Raw genomic sequence first — 9,412 nt, 5'->3', positions numbered from 1 at the left:
CTTAAGTCAGTCTAGCTTATTAGACTCCAGACCGATGGTAATGTGGTCTATTCTTAACAGCCCTGTGAAATAACGTAGTTAACTACTCAATTCAAGGGTAGTTAGGGATCAACAACACATGCTTACCTCCAATTATTTGCAAATTATTATAAGCATTATCTTTGGATTAGTGTTAGAATTACGGCTATCAGAAATGATATTATTTAACGGGCAGAATTTCTAGAAATAGTAGTTTTAGGACCTGTATCAGTATTGATGATAGTCTTGGCTCCTCATACATTCTACTACTGGTAGCAACTCTTTTCAATTACCAGCTAGTTTATTTTTTAACCAGCCCTTTAAAGATAGGCAGGAAGGAGAGCTTGTTAAAATGATGGTAGAAAGCTTAAGGAGAGAAGTTTGATGTCCTCTTGCCACCTTGACATATTTCCAAATGCAGAATGCCATTGGTATATTAGAGGCAAGCAGCAAATTAAATAAAGTAACTGGCTAATTAATTACCAAATTTGGACTTGTTGACCTTTTCCAAACAGTGGGATGGATCCCTGTGTTTGGAGGAGACTGCCAAGTAAATCAAGGTAACATACCCGCCTGTTCCAAGAGGAACTATCCTTTATGCTTGATCAATGGCTCTCTGTTGGGTAGCCAAGTGTTAATAGCCACTCTCATTGCAGGAAAGCCACTCATGAGGGTTTGACCCAGTCTCCTGATCACCAGGATCTATCTGCCTGGCCTGGCACATTAAGAAAACTCTCCTTTCTGCAGTGTCAGCAATATCCACCTCTATTCTTTATCGCTGGCACTTGAGAGATTGCCAAGCTTTGATTGGGCCAACAGTTCTGAGAGGTGGATGTCATCCCTAATTTGACCCAATTCCAGTAGCAGCCTCTTAACTGGCCACTGCCACCATTCCAAATATCCCAGCATCCACTCACATCGACGCAAGACCTACTTCAACGCCAGGAGCAAAATGATCCACCTTTTGGAAAAGTCTGGGCCATAGCACTATGCTCAAAATTAATGTGCAAGGTACAGTGGAATTTAGTTGATTATCCAAACTGTGAGAAAATTGCAGACACTTTGTATTATAATTGTGAGATTTATTGATTTTATTAACTTATATTTCTCTTTATTCTATTTCCTTTTAAAAATCCATCCAGGATTTCCTAGATTTTATTTGTGGAAATACTAAAGGTTTTTTTTTAATGCCTAATGGCTTTCCCAATTGAGCATTATTTTCAATAGCCTACTTTTACTATATGCTATTGTTCCAAGAAGGTTTCTCCTAATTCTCCATAGATATGCATTGGGCCACTTAAGAATCTAAGAAAAATGAAGGGTTTTGCCTCCAAGATTGATCACATGATCTTTGCACCATCAATAGTGCATGCAAGTGTTATTATATTTACAGAAACTAATGTACATTAATTTGTTTACTTACTATTGAATATCATGGGAACTAGAATTGAAAAGCAAATTGTTGTCCATTCAAAATGAATGCTTCAAACTTTTTAAAACCGCATGTGTAAGATTATCTGAAGATATAAAATACATATTTTGAAGTATGACTGCCAACTGTGATGTGGACCATAAAAGCCAACATTAGGCGATGTACCTTGAGAATTGTACGTGCTGATTCACATGGCATGCTTTTTCTTCTTCCTGTAATTTTATCTAAAGGCTGTCATTATCCAGGCAGACCTTTAGGTAGCTTATCCTTTCATCTGTCACTTTTCATCTACTGGTGTTGTTGCCCAGGAACACACTCACAGAGACATAGAATATTTGAATGACACCTCACTGTTAAACTGTTAGGTCTTGAATTGATGGATTATGACTTGTGGTTCTAATATAAGCTCCCGATCTGCACATAGTCAGTTATTATCACTTCAGTTATTTGTTCCTTTTGTTATACACTAAAGTCACTTAAGCAGATTGTTTTCCTAATTTGATCTTGCCTTGCCTAAAATGAAAGAAAGCTTTCTTGTGAGTAATGTTCACTTAAGATCTGTTGTGTTTTAAATGTAATTAACATACATTTTGAAGACATATGTATTACTCTGCCATTTCTGTCAAGATTAATCTATTTGTTAAGATAATTGTGCCTAATTAGCAAACAGACTCTGACAGTCACCTGCTTCTTCGAAACTGGTGTCCATTGATATACATTTCACATCAGTACTTCCACTATTCATGACAAGAATAAAGTGAGTCACAAAGATGTTGATTTTAATTTATGTTTATCTTCAAACTACACTGTTCTCCTAATTACAAATCAGTGAGTATCTAATTTCAAAAACAAATTAAATGGTGAAAAGTGAATTATAAATTATATTTTTTACAACATGGTCGAAAGGTTGTGTTCAACTGCAACACAATGTCACTTGGTGCTGAGCACGATCAAATCTACGTGGCATCGATGAGCCTCTCTTGATGCTCATTTGAACATAGCACCACATTTGGCCCTTTGTATCATCCTCTCAACTTGCTTTCCAACCTATCTTTGTGCCATCAGCAAATCTGGCTACAATATATCTGGTCTCTTCATCCAAGTCATCAATGTTGACTGCAAATTTGGCAAATATGATTTCCCTTTCATAAAACTATGTTAACTCTACTTGCCGGTAGTAGGCTTTGATGTATTAGTTACTACATCACTAATAATGGATTACAAGAGCTTTTCCAATCACAGATGTGTGGCTAATTAGCCTAGATTCTCACTTTCGGTCACCCTTCTTCATTGAAGAGACACAATGCATTTACCCATTTTCCAATCTACTGGGATCTTCCCACAACCTAGGAATTCTGAAAATTATGAAACATATCTCTATAGCCATTCTTTTAGTAAGTGTGTCATCAGATTCAAAGATTTGGTTAGCTCTTAGTCAAATGCTAGCAAATGAGACTCAATCTGATCAGCATGGATGAGTTGGACCAAAGAGTCTGATTCCATGCTGTACAACTCTATGACTCTAGTCCTACCATGACTCCATTTGTCAAGTACATTTTCTCCACCAATGATATTGTTTTAAGTTCACCCCCTCCCTTTTAAGCCCTGATTTTATTACTACTATTATTGCGATCCACTTGGTGCCTTATAATATGTTTATATGAGTATATAGAGTCATAGAGTCAATAGAGACGTACAGCATGGAAACAGACCCTTCGGTCCAACCTATCCATGCCAACCATATATCCCAAGTCAATCTAGTCCCAACTGCCAGCACCCAGCCCATATCCCTCCAAACCCTTCCTATTCATACCCATTCAAATGCCTCCTAAAAGTTGCAATTGTACCAGCCTCCACCACTTCCTCTGGCAGCTCATTCCATGCGCGTACCACACTCTGTGTGAAAAAGTTGCCCCGTAGGTCTTTTTTATATCTTTCCCCTCTCACTCTAAACCTATGCCCTCCAGTTCTAGACTCCACTACCCCAGGGAAAAGACTTTGCTTATTTACCCTATCCGTGCCCCTCATAATTTTGTAAACCTCTATTAGGTCACCCCTCAGCCAGCGACGCTCCAGGGAAAACAGCCCCAGCCTGTTCAACCTCTCCCTACAGCTCAAATCCTCCAACCCTGGCAATATCCCTGTAAACCCATTCTGAACCCTTTCAAGTTTCACAACATCTTTCCGATAGAAATCAAAGTTAACATTTCGGGAGGAAGGGTCATGGGACCTAAAACATTCACTTTGATTTCTCTTCACAGATGCTGCCAGACCCGCTGAGCTTTTCCAGCAACTTCTATTTTCGTTTCTATCTTCAATCAATTGTAATTCCCTTTTTTAAGTTTAAGAATGAGTTTCAGACCGAGGTTTCTCACTCCATAAGTGAATGTGAAATCCTACCATTTTGATCACTTTTCCCTACAGCATCCTTTAGCACATATAGAACATTACAGCACAGTACAGGCCCTACGGCCCTCGATGTTGCGCCGCCCTGTCATACTAATCTGAAGCCCATCCCACCTACATTATTCCATGTATGTCCATTTGCCTGTCCAATGACAACTTAAATGCACTTAAACTTGGCGAATCTACTACCGATGTAGGCAAAGCATTCCATACCCTTACTACTCTCTGAGTAAAGAAACTACCTCTGACATCTGTCTTAAACCTACCTCCCCTCATTTTAAAGTTGTGTGCCCTCATGTTTGCAGTCTCCATACTTGGAAAAAGGCTCTCCCTGTCCACCCTATCTAACCCTCTGATTATTTAGCATGTCTCTATTAAGTCACCTCTCAACCTTCTTCTCTCTAACGAGAACAGCCTCAAGGCCCTCAGCCTTTCCTCGTAAGACATTCCTTCCATACCAGGCAACATCCTAGTAAATCTCTTCTGCACCCTTTCCAAAGCTTCCACATCCTTCTTATAATGCAGTGACCAGAACTGTACACAATACTCCAAGTGTAGTCATACCAGAGCTTTGTACAGCTGCAGCATAACCTCCTGGTTCCGGAACTCAATCCCTCTATTAATAAAGGCCAAAACATTGTATGCCTTCTTAACAACCCTATCAATCTGGATGGCAACTTTCAGGGATCTGTTTACATGGACACCGAGATCTCTCTGCTCATCTGCACTCCCAAGAATCCTACCATTAGCCCAGTACTTTGCATTCCGATTACTCCGGCCAAAGTGTATCACCTCACACTTGTCCACATTAAACTCCATTTGCCACCTCTCAGCCCAGCTCTGCATCCTATCTATGTCTCTCTGCAACCTACTACATCCTTCGTCACTATCCACAACTCCTTAGTATCATCCGCAAATTTACTAACCCACCCTTCTAAGTCCTCATCCAGGTCATTTACTATGATGAGTAATTAATCCAGTTTTGTTATATATTACCAGATTAAAAATATTCTATTCTTTCTAATATAGTGAGAGCCCTGACTTTGTATATTTGTGAATTTCAACTAAGGATATTTGTCTCCATTCTTTCAGGTTTTACTGCCACTAATGAGTACTATATCTCTGCAATTCTCAGGGCACTTATATCTATCAGGAACTAAACATCTCAGATGCAGAAAGAAAAGGTAATAAGCAACTTTTTGGGTCCAAATAGTACTTCCGTGTGCAGGCTCTTATATCACTTGTATTGTGTTAGGAAATCGCCACAGCAACATTATAGCCTGATTGGGAGTCAAAGTATTGGTTTGTCCCGCACTATCCAAACTTGCCATTACTTTCCACCCAGCCTCTGCCTTGGCCAGCTCTCTTTGGCACAGGCTCTCTCACCGAAATCATTGTAAGCTATTTATATTTTGTGAAATACATGTTGAAATATTTCATAAAGATAAAAATAGCCTATTCTTTGGCTGGCTCCAATATAATGATTTGAAAGCCTCATGCAATCATATTCTATGATTTTGTACTTTAGGCTATCTTTACCAATTTGATTCATCCAATCTATATGGGGATTAAAGTTACCCATAATTATTGCGGTACATTAAATACATCCCTCATAATTTCTTGTTTTATACTTTCCCAGAGTGTAACTCCTGTTAGGATCAGTGGAATAGTTCCACTAGGGACACATTTGTTTGCCATTTCTTATCTCCATCCATACTAATTTGAAGCACTTGAGATTCTTCAATGGTTCCTCTTACTTTGTACGCCATTACAAATCTCACAGTGGAATCTTTCTAGCCCTGAAGGATGTGGGCCATAGTGAGAACATTTAGAATATCATGTGAAAGTCCAGCAAAGACCTATTTGACATTGACAGCAAAATGTGCTATATTCCAACCAAGTGTTGGATATCGAGAGTTGGATGTGCCAACCTTGGACTGGTGTGTACAAAGTTAAAAATTACACAACATCAGGTTATACTCCAACAGGTTTATTTGGAAGCACTAGCTTTCAGAGCGCTGCTCCTTCACCAGGTGGGAACGCTACTTCTTCATCAGGTGGTTGATGAAGGAGCAGTCTCCGAAAGCTAGTGCTTCCAAATAAATCTGTTGTACTATAACCTGGTGTTATGTGATTTTTAACTTTGGATATAGAGATGAGGTTCTCACTAAAGAATGGCAAGATGCCTATTTGCATGTACTATTGCTTGTAAACAGCCTCATTGCTAATTAATCCTGCCATATTAACATGCAGTTTCATACTCTCCTACTCACCAAACAGACATCGACAATTCCCAATATAAAAGCCAGAGCTCGTACTTGGTGACTCGAGCTCACCACTTGCTCCAGTTTGACAACAATGACTCAGGGCACACTTCATGGGCAGCGAGTGCACATCCCATTTCCAAGCACCTTCATATTTGACATGTACCTGCCTCACCACATCATTATGGCACAAGTCTAATGGTTCTGAACTTCAATGCTGCACTTTGGATAGCCCTGATACCTTTCATTGAAAGGCTGCTGCAAGGATGCTTTATGTAGGGATGGGCACCCAGTTCATGGTTTGAACCAAAGTGCACCTCAGACCTGCTCTCTTAGTACTCACTCACCTTCTGCCTATTTTGAGACTCTAAGCAGTCCTGCCTACCCTTACCATTCGACACTTTTCTCCCTTACCTTAACAATCCACTGTGTTTTACAGCATGGTAAAAGAGAAGTACAAGCACAAACCAGGCAGCTTGTTAACAGGCATCCATCAAGGAGTGGACCTGTTACCTGACAGGACCATGCCAATGTCACAGAAACAACTTTCATAGTAAACACACTGTATTTGCTTCAAGCAAATAGCCATGTCTCAAAGTCTAAAGGGAGTGGTCCTCAAGCAGCCAAGGAAGACTATCACCAGTCAGGGGTCCTAGAACAGTCCGTCCATCTCAGGTGATCAAGAGCAGGGGATCAGTCTGTCTCACTGCAGCGCAGGGAATGGGTCATTGTCCTGCAGGTCCACTACAAGCAATGTTTCACATTGCCAGTCAGGGAACTGCACAAAGGGCAGTCAGGGATTGTCCCTCTGGATCAGTCAGGAGGGTGGACCACAATCAGTTCACAAGGTCAGCAGAATGAAAGTAAAGGCAGGTTAGCAGGGGCATTGTGGTAGGAAGGTGGGGTACTCAATGCTATGGATTAGAGGCAGGACCTGGGATGGAAAGGGGACATGGACAGTGAAGGAGGGAATTTAAAATGGTTGGGGGAGGGGGTGGTGAGGAAGGGGATGGATAGTAGTGCATGAGAGGGGTTGCAGTGGAGGGGGGGGATGGGGAGGAGGTTATTGACAGTCAGCACCATTATGGCCTTGCTGCCTGGTGTTTGGGGCTGGGGGTGGAGTGGAATATGATGGTAAGAAAAACTAAAGTGTAGAGTTCAGAAGCAAGGAGGATTTACAAATAACATTCATGTGGTGGATGGGAACATGTGCATGATCAATTGTGAGGGACTGACCAGGGTGCGTCAGCTAGAAAGGGACTTCAAGGTTCAAAGGGGATTTGATGACCAGGCTGGGCCTGTGGCTGCTGGTGTCTAATGTGAGTTGGCTGAATTGCCTTCCAGGTTCTCTCAGCTTCTCAATGTGAACGATGAGGTGTGTGCCCAGACCCAAACTGGGTGGAGTCATTGTTGTTTTGTGTTCTAACTCACAGTCTCCACTTGTGAATGACGGGAGCCCCTTCATGTGGCAACTGCATCAATCTTGCAGAGTACAGGTTGATGTATACATTTGCAATCATAGCATTGTAAATGTGAAATGCATGCAGTGTCCAACTGTGTGGATACAAATACTGGTCACAAACAATTCTTGACCATTCCTGATGAAGGGCTTTTGCCCGAAACGTCGATTTTCTTGCTTCTCGGATGCTGCCTGACCGGCTGTGCTTTTCCAGCACCACTCTAATCTTGATTCTAATCTCCAGCCTCTCACCTTCGCCTAACACTCTTGACCATGTCACTGGTCCTTGTAGGTTGAAAGTGAAGCAGAAGTGTTTTTTTTAGATTAGATTACTTAGTGTGGAAACAGGCCCTTTGGCCCAACAAGTCCATACCGACCCTCCAAAGAGCAACCCACCCAGACCCATTCCCCTACATTTACCCCTTCACCTAACACTATGTGCAATTTAGCATGGCCAATTCACCTAACCTGCACATCTTTAGACTGTGGGAGGAAACCAGAGCATCTGGAGGAAACCCATGCAGACATGGGGAGAATGTGCAAACTCCACACAGACAGTTGCCCGAAGCTGGAATTGAACCCGGGTCACTGGCGTTGTGAGGCAGCAGTGCTAACCGCTGTGCCACCATGCTGCCCTATTGCCATCGTGCCGCCCTATAGGTGACTTTAAAAATAGCACAATACACAAAGATACTGCAAAATCTCATTAGCTGCAGAGAGCCATGGAACTGATTCCCTCTCACCTTGAACTGGAAATATGGTATTCTGCATCAAGCTCTTATCTAAAATGATGCTTTTATTGGGTGATGGAGCTTGGACCACCAGGCGTCAGTAGCATTTACAAACCCCTACTGTCTCTTTGTGACAGGATAGTGTTGCAGAAGTGCTATCGAACACAGAGACCTAACCATTCAGGTACAAGGTTCCTTGAAAATGGCATCACGGGTCGACAAAGTGGTGAATAAGGCTTGCTTTCATTGGTCAGAGTATTGGAGTTGGGCTGTCATGTTGTGGTTGTACAGGACAATAGTGAGGCAATTTTTGGAGTACTGTGTACAGTTCTGGTCACCCTGCTATAGGAAGGACGATTTTAAACTGGAAAGGCTGCAGAAAAGATTTACAAGGATGTTACCGGGACTGAAAGGTTTGAATTATAAGGAGAGTGTAGATAGGCTAGGACTTTTATCCCTTGGAGCATCAGAGGCTGAGGGTTATAAAATAATGCAGGACATTGATAAGGTGAATGGCTTAGAGTCTTTTCCCCAAGGTAGGGGAGTCCAAACCAAGAGGGCATAGGTTTAAAGTGAGAGGGGAAAGATTTAAAAGGGACCAAAAAGGCAAGTTTTTCACCCAGAGGGTGATGTATGTATGCAATGACCTGCCAGATGAAGCGGCAGAGGCAAATACAATTACAACATTTAAAAGACAATTGGACAGGTACATGAATAGGAAAGAGGGATATGGACCTAATGTAGGCAAATGGGAATAGTTAAGTTTAAGATACCTGGTCAGCATGGACAAATTAGACTGAAGGGTCTGTTTCCGTGCTGTATGACTCTATAAATTGCAATGTCAAAATACCACAGAGAAGCATCATATGGCCCTCCCTGTCAGAATAGTCTATGTCACACTGTGTGGAGGAGTTTGGTAAACCATTATTTGCGTGAAATGTGAATGCTGACTGCTCTCATTACTAAGGGCCTGTTCTGTTTTGGATATTCCCCACACAGGTTCATTTAAAGTGTGACTGATAAATTGGACTACAGGTGGCGTTACTGTCACTGGTGCTGTGGGGGTACAGTAAAAGCATAAAGAAATTGAGGAGAAAACAGA

The sequence above is a fragment of the Chiloscyllium plagiosum genome, unplaced genomic scaffold (assembly GCF_037043375.1).
Source record: "Chiloscyllium plagiosum isolate Xiang-an unplaced genomic scaffold, Cpla_swu_hap1 HiC_scaffold_22, whole genome shotgun sequence".
Taxonomy (NCBI): Eukaryota; Metazoa; Chordata; class Chondrichthyes; order Orectolobiformes; family Hemiscylliidae; genus Chiloscyllium; species Chiloscyllium plagiosum.
This window is presented reverse-complemented; position numbering follows the sequence as displayed.